At 38.5% G+C, this 11,032-nt stretch overlaps 1 long non-coding RNA gene across 1 annotated transcript; it reads right to left on the bottom strand.

Annotated features, from left to right (window-relative positions):
• Positions 1 to 908: 908 nt before the first annotated feature.
• LOC147157083 (uncharacterized) lies at positions 909 to 10,811 on the bottom strand. The gene is made up of 3 exons (XR_015091506.1): positions 10,630 to 10,811; positions 8,187 to 8,266; positions 909 to 1,496 (listed from the first exon to the last, which is right to left on the bottom strand). It is a non-coding gene; the product is annotated as an uncharacterized LOC147157083 (long non-coding RNA).
• Between the last annotated feature and the right edge of the window lie 221 nt (positions 10,812 to 11,032).

The following is an 11,032-nucleotide window of genomic DNA, read 5'->3' as shown; positions in this document are numbered from 1 at the left end:
TCTCAGGGGGCGGCCATTTTGCCACTTGCTCTGGACTGAAAATGACATCATAGGTGCTCAGGGCTCAAGAAACGACCAATCATGGCTCACCTGTTTTCCGGGTTTGGTAATGTGACGTTCGCATGCTGAATCGTCTTTTAACCCCTGCAAGGAGTGGGCACTTGTAATACCATACCTGGCCAGTGGGGGGCATAATAAACAAAAAATTGTTACCATAGTATAGTCTGGACTTCAACAGGAAAACTGAACTACAACAAATATAGAACTTGCATACATATTAATCTCGTTTATAACAATCAATTTATTTCTTATGTCTATTTTTTTTTTTCACAGCCAGTAATCGTTTGTTTGAACAGTCCAACTGTAAACACTATATTACAAAATGGATGGATGAATAGCAGGTGGAGGTGAGAAAGAATAAAAGCTGAGGGAAATTAAAATAATTTACATAACCTGAATACAAATCCAAATTAAGCGGGGAAAATACATTAAAAACAAACAACATTTAGATTGGATTCACATCCTTTCTCTGTTTAAACCCAATTAAAAGTTTATTTTTAGCACATGCTAACAGCGACTACATCAGTGTAGAACATAGAAAGAGTGAGCTTGATAAATAAAAAGGCCTGCAGCATTTTCCCCTTAATTTGCTCATTTCCTTCTTTCATCTTTCTTTCTCTGAGCGTCCTCCCAACTCTTCGGGTTTTGGTTCCACAGCTCCCATAGGGGACCCTTCTAAGTCAACTCAGGATGAGAAGCTCCCCCAGGGGTGAAACTCGGCTGAATGTGGCCCAGCTATGTTGCCTCGTGTGCTATCTTAAACTACCAGAAGAGGACACGGAAAAGGGATAACATTTTTCAGCGGTCATGTCGATGCTTGTTTCTTATGATAGTGTATATTTCCTTTCCATCAATGTCAACTGTCACTCCTGTCCAAAACTTCAAAAGGAATCCCTTTTTTGGGGGGGAGGTCATTTATAACTAGGGCAGTGGTAATAAGATTTGTGCGTATATGTCTGTTTCTACTCCTGACCTCTGACCTCAAGAGGGATCTACAGCTGCTACCTGCCAATTGTGCCTGACAACCAGTGTGGTTATCTTCCTATGACGTCCCCGCACATAATGTCATTCTTGTTAACGCTTGGACAAAGTGAAAATTGAATATGACACCAGGGATGTCTCATGCATCATTCTTTTGACCACACTGATGAATATTTCCAATATGGCTGTTTAAAAAGAATCAAGTGATGAAAACATGTGTGATCCGTGCCTTACATACGAGACTGAATTTTTAGCGGATTATGGAAATGTTCAGCATCTGTTCCGCTGGTGCCTTCCCTCTGATCTGCGTCCAGATGACATTCCTGTCTGGTCAGCTTCACAGCAGTTCAACATCAATGAGGCCGCCTCATTTGCATCATAGATTGTGGCAACCGGAGAAGCTGGAATTGAAGGATCCCCTCTTCAATTGCTCAGCGAGGAGCTTTGTATTATTTCTGGGAGCACAAAGAAAAAATATGACTCATTTCAGTGATATGAATGAAAATGGTTACTTTGGATATATAGAGGTTGGATAATTCTGAATTTGCATTGTTTGGGAGACTTACGTATCTCTTTAAAGTCTCATGACATTTTGGATTCAATCCGCCATTTTGTATGACCTAACGTGAGAACTCAGCTTAAGGCATAAATCATTACTTCCGTGAGCAGCAAAATTATTAACTCCATATTATTTGCTTAATGAGCCTATTATTCCCTTAAAAAAAAATCAAGAATAATCTATTCAATGTCCACAATGCATTTTAAAACACGTCTATTATTCTACCACAAATTAAAAAAATTAGATGCACATTCAAATATGACACTTGCTATGTGGCATGGTACAATTTTTACTTCTTTTTTTTTTTAACACACTAAAGGGAGATGTGTGAGTTGGGAGGCTCACACATCTCCCAGTTTAAAAAAAAACACAACAAAAAAAAACTTCCTAGGAGTTAATAACATGTCTGTGACATGTTTTGTAATAATAATAATGATAACAATAATAATAATAATAATAATAATAATAATAATCAGGAGATTTTTTTTTAAATTGTAATTAATTGCATTACTTCAGTAGTTAACTCACGATTAGTCGCACATTTTATATCTGTTCTAAATGTACAATATATTTTTTATTTATTTATTTTTTTAGTTTTCATACTCTTGTGAAAATTAAAGTGGGAAAAAAATGTTTAACAGAAATATGGCTGCATCTTTTAGTCATGGATACAGTAATTTCCTAATTCATATAATTGAGTCAAAATAAAAAAGATTTACTTTACTGTAAAAACGAGTGTGATATTGATTTATGTTGAGGTTATTTTTCTGCCACTAGATGGCATAATTGCATTTGTAAGATGTTGGCGACAGCTCAGCGCTGTTTTCTTTTCATATTAAGAGCTATCTAATCTTTAATGTGAAGCAAATTAATTGAAGTAACTTGTGAAATTGTGCACATTTTTAAAATAGTAAAATACAACTTGACCCCAGTCTCCACAAATATATGCAATATTATTAAATTTATTTCTGCAAAATTTTGACGAGGACGTGTCTACTGCGTTGCGACTGTAATTCCCCAAATACAGGCTTTTTAAGTATGGGGCGGTAATTAATCGCACGTTCTAAAAATTTGTGGCGTTAAAAGAACATTAAATTAACTAAAAATTAACACACAAATTTTGACACGCCTAATAATAATAACAAAGTGTTCCCTCCTGGCTGCAAAGCATCCAGAAGAAAAATGATCTGCAGCTTTTATCCATGTTCTTTGTGGTCACACCACTGTTTATAGAGTTTAGATGTCTCATCAAAAAGGAATTCACTTTATCAGTCTTTGTCTCAAGACGCCAGGAGCTTGTGAAGAAGTTTGCAGATGTGACCTGGTGGGATTTTCGTGTGGGTTAATAGACCGTATTACATAATTGACCACACATGGAATAATAGTTTACCTTAACTGTAGCCGACTAATAATGTTTGGCCCTAAAATAATTGATGAGATCTGCAAGATGGTCAGTCATATTACAGAGTCTGCTAGTTAGAAACACCTGGCTCTTCCATCATATTCTTGTATGAAAAACAAAATGATCTAATTGTCCAATTGAAAACTATCTGGGCCAAACAATGACAGCCCGAATCAAAAAGGCGATCTCTTGTTACCACTGCATGACTGTTGACAGCCAAAACATAAGCAAGAAATTGTTTGGTATGCAAGCAGTCCTCGGTTTACGACACTCCTGATATTCAACATTTATCACTTAGAAATATGGAAATGTCGAAAGGCTTCCTAAAAAAAATCCTAAATCTGGAGACGATCATCTGTGTTTGGACAAAATGTCACCTCTTTACGACTTTTAGAACTATTTAATAGCTATGCAGCTAGCTAGCTAATTAGACCCTAAGATAGCTAACTATACAGTAGTTAGACAGCTAGCTAGCTAGTTAAATAAATAAACAGACATATATAGTACATATATAGAAGCGAGAGAAACCACATCGCGATAACTTACATTGCTGTTTCTGTATTTGGCAATTTGTAACTAATGGTTGTGTTTTTATAGTCAGGAACCCAGTTGCTGCCAGCACAATCGAGCAGACTACATCAAATGACACCTTACAGTCACCAATTCCTCAAGATTCCCTTCCAATGGGCACTAAGGGTTAATATTCGGAATTACTGCATGCCAGTGGGTTAACTCTACAGGTGTTGTCCTCCCTGGCTGAGCGTGGGCGGCTCTGCCCCTCTGTTGGCTGCTGGGTGGCGGCTGCGTCTTGGCCGTTCTCTGGGTCTCTTGGAGGGTGCTGCGTTGCGGTGCTCTCCCTTGCTGCCTCTCCCACCTCGCCTTTCCCCGCCCGTCCTCCGCCTCCCTGTCCCTTCTCCCTCATCACCCTTCCTCCTCCTCTCCCCCTCTCTCTGCTGCCCTGCCGCCGCCCCTTGCCTTTCATGTCGTCTCCTTCCCCCGTCCTGTCCCCCTCCCCTGTCCGCCTTCCTCCCCCTCCCCTGGGCTGGGGGCTCCATCCATGGCCCGGGTCTCGGGGCTCCGGGGGCCGGGCGGGCTGGTGGGGGTGTTGTGCCTGCCCCGCTCCGGTGGGTCTTCTGGCACCTCAGGCGTGCGCCAGTATCCGGGGGCGAGCCCTATCGCCCCGCTGGGCTGGTCCCATATGCCCGCCGGGGTCCCGTTGGGGGGTTGGGTGGGGTGTGTGGGTGTTTGGTGTGTGGTTGCGCCTCCTGCCCCCGCCTGGTTAGGAAGGGCCCCGCTGGTAGCTCCTCTTAACTCACTGCACTAGTTTTACACAATACACTTTGTTAATAGACACATAGGGCACATAACACACATTTTGGGGGGTAGGGTGGAGACACCGTCTTCGCCCTGCAACTCCCCTCCAATTTTAATGGGTGTCGGAGGGTGGGGGGGTTGTGCCCCGTCCTGTTGCCTTGGGTTGGGGGCGCGGGCCGTGTTGGGGTGGGGGGCGCTCCTGGCTCCTGGGTTTGCTCTCCGGCCGGTGGCCCCTGCGGGCCCCGGGGGTTGTCCCTTGGCGCTGCAGTGGACTGGGGGGCCCTAGGGGGTTGTGGTTGCTCTGTGCTGGATGAGGTCGACGGATCCCCTCTTTGGTGAAGGTTTATATGCATGCCAGATCCACCACACCAGCATTTATCGAAATTCAAACACAATCTGCTTCTTCCTCTGGTCGTTGAATCGGTGAAAGCTGATGTCTGTGGATCTCCCTCTGCTTCATCTATCCTTCCTTTCTTCCTTTCCTCAGTCTCTCCTTTGGTGTCTTGAGGTCTCCCTAATTTGTTGAAATGTAAATGTTTCTGGGGTTGGTGAAAGACTGGTTGGTAACCCGGTGGGTAGTAGGTAATTTCTGGTCGGTGCTGGATTTCACTTTCTTTTCTTTGATCCTTTTCTCGGGTCTCCTGACAACCTCACGACTCTAGCTGGATTCTGAAGTATTTGGTTTAGGTGAACGGTATGGGATTTTTAATAGGTTTTAGGTGAACTAATGAGTACACACACATACACACGCAAATACAAAATAAAAAAAATAAAAAAAGAGAGAGAGCAATGATGATGGCATGTCAAATCGGTAAAATTACCGAATGAACAATACTGAGCTCTCTCAAGAAAAAAAAGGAAATAAATAAACAGACAAAGCGACATAATTAGAGATTTAGGTCATCCACAAGGTAAATTCCTTTTCTGCTGATGTAACTGAAAACTGAAGTAACTAATATTACAGAAAGTATTCACCGTCATCCTGACATTTTTCCAGGCCAGGTTAGCATGCAATAAGCTAGTTCGCACAGCGTCGTGACTTGTGAGAATACATCGTCACGCAGCAAATAAAGACGCGTTCAGTTACCACTACTTACCATTTCAAGTGATAGTTTTATACTTATGGCGTATTGTGTTTTTAATGTACATATTTATTTACTGATATTATAACTCTGCTAATGCATTAGCTTAGTGGTAGACTACAGTAAAGACGATAAGACATCGGCTACAAATTGGAATTTTTCATGATTTGGGGGTGACCCACGCCCACAGCCACAAAAACAAAACAAAAAAAACGGATTGATGATTAGGATTATGCAAAACCCGCATCTTGAAATGTGGGGGAGGAAAGAGATGTAGGTGGACTTTGTGTGTTTTTTTCTTACATAATTAACCAATTTTCCAAGGGATTTATTCCAATTTGGGATACAAATTTTGATCTAGCAGCTAAACTATGTTAATCATCAGGTTAAGTGCCCAATGATTGCAAATTACGATACTAAGATTAGAGTTGATGGTTTATTGCCTTAATTCCCAGTCCACCACAATTGCCTCATCTACTCTTCTTTGTCCACATTTTTCTCAATCATCAAATATGAATAAATAAAGATGGGTATGAGCATGTCAGCAGAATTAAGAGTGCAAAGGCAACATAGTGGCATAGTGTAGCAGTCAGTTCAGCACCACAACCTAGCGCCCAAACCCCCAGACACTCCCCACCCCGACCCCCGTACCCAGGAATCGGTGCCAGAGAGGGGCTGGACAGTGGAGTAGCGCAAAACGGTTAATTGTTTCAATTAGTCATCTATTACTAATTACTATTACTATTATAACTCCAATGTTTTAAAGACGGAATACTATGAAAAAATGATGTTGATACAAGTGTCTGATCAAATCCCATCATGTCATAACATCCGTCATTCAACCTTTAAACTCCAATTAAAAATGTAAAGTTATTGGCGTAAAAGTAGGGCTGGATTTCTTATACAAGTGAATAGCTTAAGTGACCCAATTCCAAGTTTTTTCTTTCTCATATGGCCCAGTTCAGATATGCTTCATGACAGTGTAAGCAGAAAAAAAACGTATACTGAATAAGCGAACCAAAGGTTCAGAACTGACATGGGTCGCATGTACTTTGTGTGATGTCATTAAAACATGTCATTGATTGTATGTTAAGGCAATGTATGAAAGAGTCCAAGTCACACGTACTGTATCTTTTTCTAATGTTTAGTATTATATAAAGGATTTTTTGAAATGTAAGCAAGCACAGTAATATTGAATATGGATAACTTGGCAGAACGCATAAATTTAAGGTGCAGCTGAATAAATTAGAATATGGAAGTTCATTTATTTCAGTAGTTCGATTCAAAAAGTGAAACTCATCTTATTACAGGTTTGAATAAATTACATTTATGATGATTTTCTAATATATTGAAATGCTCTTGTCAGTACTAAATTTGAACTTTTAACGTTAGACTCAGCGGCAATTATGAGGATGGCTAACTTTGCACTACAATAATCACATCATACTGCTCGTAGTTTGCCGTTCAGAAGGTGACTTTTGTACGAGAAAATACATTTTAAAATGCCGTACATTGTCGTCTCAGGTGGCGATATGCAAGTTTTGCATGTCTTGCAAAACTACAAGTTGGTAAGAAAGTGGAGAAATGGTGAGGTTGGTCAGAAGGGATTTAATGAGCATACCTTTCTCTGTGCTTTGGCCTAACTAGGCTACCATGATGAACTAGTTTGCGCGGTCCCCCTCAGCCTCTATCGCTCTACTTACTTTACCGCTACACAAAATGGGGCCTGGCAACACATGATAAATCTATAGACAGAAGAGAAGAGATAGGGGTGGAGGGTTCACTCTGGCAAAATGATAAAATGCTGATTTGTTCTCAGATATTTCCCACATGCAGTACTTTTGTGGATTGAACTATATGTAGTTTATATAGTAGATATACTGCATTTTTGAAGCAACGAGATAATATAAGGTCAATTCCATGCAATATATTAGGATTATGTTCCCGATGTAAACACATCATTCCGTAAAATACAAACTTTTACTCACTAAGCTTAACCCTCAATAATTTGTCAGGGTTACTCATAATTGAATCACATGATTTCAATAGTTAACCCGCGATTAAGCATAAATTCATCGCACGTTATATCAGTTCTAAATGTACTCTTGTTAATTAACAAAAAAGTGGACAACTATGGTTACCAAATACCAAACACAAAGTATTTACTGATACGGTAATAGGAATTCATTATTTCAAGTTATTTGATGTTTAAAAGAGTGTGAAACATTGATTCATACATTTGTGTTGATTTAGTTTTCTGCTACTAGGTGGCATTAGTGTTTGATGTTGGACATTGGTGAAAGGAATAGTATATTTTTCCTTTCAAATTCAGTCAGAGCAAATTGTATTTGGAACATGAAGCAACTTGTCAACTAGTCACTCGTCCCCACAAATATATATTTGATCACATTTATCACTGATAAATTGTGTTATAGTGACACCTTTGCACAAGTTTGTGTGTAAAATAAAGCATGAACAACAATGTTTTTACATTTACAATGGCATTTAATTTTTTTATTCTCTCTGGAAATCATACTTAATGTGTTTTAATGTCATTCCATTTAATGACTTTTAATGTTTTTAAATGAACCGCAGAATCCCTGATTTATGTCCACCAAGCTACTGTACATTCTGGTGCAAGGTAGCAAGATGAAAAGTTCGTCTTTTCATTCCACACAACACAGCAATATTCTAAGGCAGTAAAATTACGCATAAGATAATACAAAAATCAATATAACGTTTTCTATGGAAACCCATCTCATATGTTTCCTGACTTTGAATTACTGACCTGATGGCTCCCTGTTGTCTGCCCTTTTCTCCTTATTTCATCTCATCTTCTTATCATACATATGAATACTCCTCTGCTTCCTGCACACAATGTATAGTGAGGGCATGTGAATTGAGCTGCAACTAACCAGATACCGTGAAATTCTTTAAAGGGGGGATAAACAAGTCGTAAGGACCAGCAAGGCCTCCTCAGCACTTAGCTACATTCGCAACCCAAATTATAATAGTTGCAGTCTATTGTTTTCATTTCTTTTGACCATACATTTCTGTCCAAGCGGCTAATTTAAAACAATACTTAAAATACAAAATTATACTGTATATGTAGGCATACCTGTGGATGAACTAGTGAAGACTTAATGAAATTCATAATTATATAAGTGAGCTTCGGGCCATTGTTCATGTCTGACTTTGCATTATATAACCTGCTATCTTATTGAATGTTCACTAATAGGAAACTAAAACAAGTCAAAATAAAAAGGAAAGACTGATTAACTCATTCACTGCCATTGATGGCTATAGACGTCAAAAATTCATTTGAACTATTTCTATTAGTTTACATTTTTTTTCCACTTTTGTTAACAAGAGTATGAAAACCTAGAAAAGATGTTTATTGTGACTAGTGAAGTCATGCGATTAATTATGATTTAAAAACGTAACCGCTTGACGCCCCTAATTTTTAATCATCTTTTCTTTAAAAAAAAGAAAAAGAAAAAAAAGATGATTAAAACTTTTTTTAAAAGAACAAAAGATTATTAAAAATTAGGGGCGGTAGGCGATTAAAATTGTTCGTAATTAATCGCATGACTTCACTATTTAACTCACGATTAATCACAAATTTTATATCTGTTCTAAATATACAATATATATATTTTTTGGTTTTCATATTCTTGTTAACAAAAGTGGAAAAAACTAATAGAAATAGTTCAAATGAATTTTTGACGTCTATAGCCGTCAATGGCAGTGAATGAGTTAATAATCCAACGTCTCCTCTGACCCATTTCGTTCATTTATTTATTTCTAGACAGTGTCGACAACTCCATCTCCACCTGCCCTCACGCTGACTGGTCGCCCAACTGGCCCGGAGGCGTCTCACTGGATGCACTCGGCTGCTCATGACTGCTTTTGTGATGCTCTTGTAGCCGATACAGCTTGAGCCATGATCCAATTCTGTTGTCTTGCTACGTCTGTCATGTTTATCCAGACCTGGCAACGCTGAAGGGGAGAAACGGGGCACTGAGGTAGCCGAGAAATGGACCTTGACTTCATTTTCTATCCGTTTGTTTACCTTTCTTTTTAAATACACCCCCTGTGTAATTCCAACAGCAGCCAATGCGGTTTAATTACTTTGTTCTTTTATTTTTAAATGTACACTAGATATCATTGTGAATCTTAATTTTTCCTTTTCACTTTCTCTTGAACTCTCAGATGACCACACATGATTTATTTTAACCGGTGCAATTTATTCAAAGATATTCTGTATTTTAATTTTGACGTTTTTGCATCTATACGCACTTTGGATAACGACAACTCATTAACAGTTCTTTGAAAGCTTTGAACTGATTAATGATGTGCTTTTTAAGTAAGATAAGAGTGCTTATCATACGGAAACAGACACTTCAAAGAAAATACAACTGTGATCAGAGAACATTACTGTACATCCATAATATGGGATGCAGTGATGTTGAGACATTGGAAGATGATGAGGTCAAGACTATCTTGGTTATTGTGGGGTAGATTCTCGGGCATGTTATGAAAATCCGAATGCCTCTAACTAACACGATCAAAAGTTTGTGCAATCTGGATCAGCATTGGATGAATATTAACTCATTCACTGCCATAAATTCATTTTTAAAAAAGACTGTTAAAAATTAGGGGCAAGAGGCGGTTATTTTTTTTTTTTATTGTAATTAATCGCATGACTTCACTAGTTAACTCACGATTAATTACACATTTTATATCTGTTCTAAATGTACAATACAAAAATTCTAGGTTTTCATATTCTTGTTAACAAAAGTGGAAACAAGTGTTAAACTAATAGAAATAGTTTAAATTATTTTTTTTACGTTTATAGCCGTCATTGGCAGTAAATGAAATTAAAATCATCAGATGGCATAATTTAGGGAGACCTAGGATAATCACTTTTTTTTTGTGTTAAATGCTGGCTCCTTTTTGAGCATCCACCCACTCATAACATATGATAAGCTTGTGTACAGCTAATATGAGTTTCTATTAAAAATAATTATATTAAATAATCTCATCCAAAATGTTTAGATTTCAAAATAATACTCTTCTGATTCATTCTCATAACACGTGAATTTTACAATTGTTCTCATCATCTCATTCAAAGTTTGAAACACAGTGCAGCAACTTTCCGAAATCAGCCCTTTCCTGACAGAAATTTTTTCTTGAGCATGTAAGATGCATCGGAATCTTTTTGAACTCACTGAACGCTTCTCCTTTCTTCAAGTTAGTGTGTCACTGTTGTCAGCCCCCCTGTGGCCTCATTATCACACAGACAGGCACGAGGCACAGCAGCCAAATCTGGAAACAGGCACACGAGTGCAGCCTTAGACAAAACTTTTTTTCTTTTTTCATCCAAATTGTCTCGCACAACATAGTAGGATGACCTGGCAACAAAAAGATAAAAGCAAGCTATTATCACTTATTCAGCTGTTTAAAATAAATAAATAAAAAGTAACAGGCTGCACATCCTGCCACTACAAAGATGGAGTAGGATGCACCAGCACAAATTTAAAACTGATTCCCCGCCCCCCACACACTTCATAAATTCGTACCTTTTAACTGTTAGTCATATAGTTTCTGCCGGAACTTTCTGGAATAGTACTT

The sequence above is a fragment of the Leptonotus elevatus genome, chromosome 20 (assembly GCF_054856555.1).
Source record: "Leptonotus elevatus isolate MCC_2025b chromosome 20, RoL_Lele_1.0, whole genome shotgun sequence".
Classification (NCBI taxonomy): Eukaryota; Metazoa; Chordata; class Actinopteri; order Syngnathiformes; family Syngnathidae; genus Leptonotus; species Leptonotus elevatus.
Note: the sequence above shows the minus strand (reverse complement) of the source record. Positions and strands in the feature narration are given on the sequence as shown.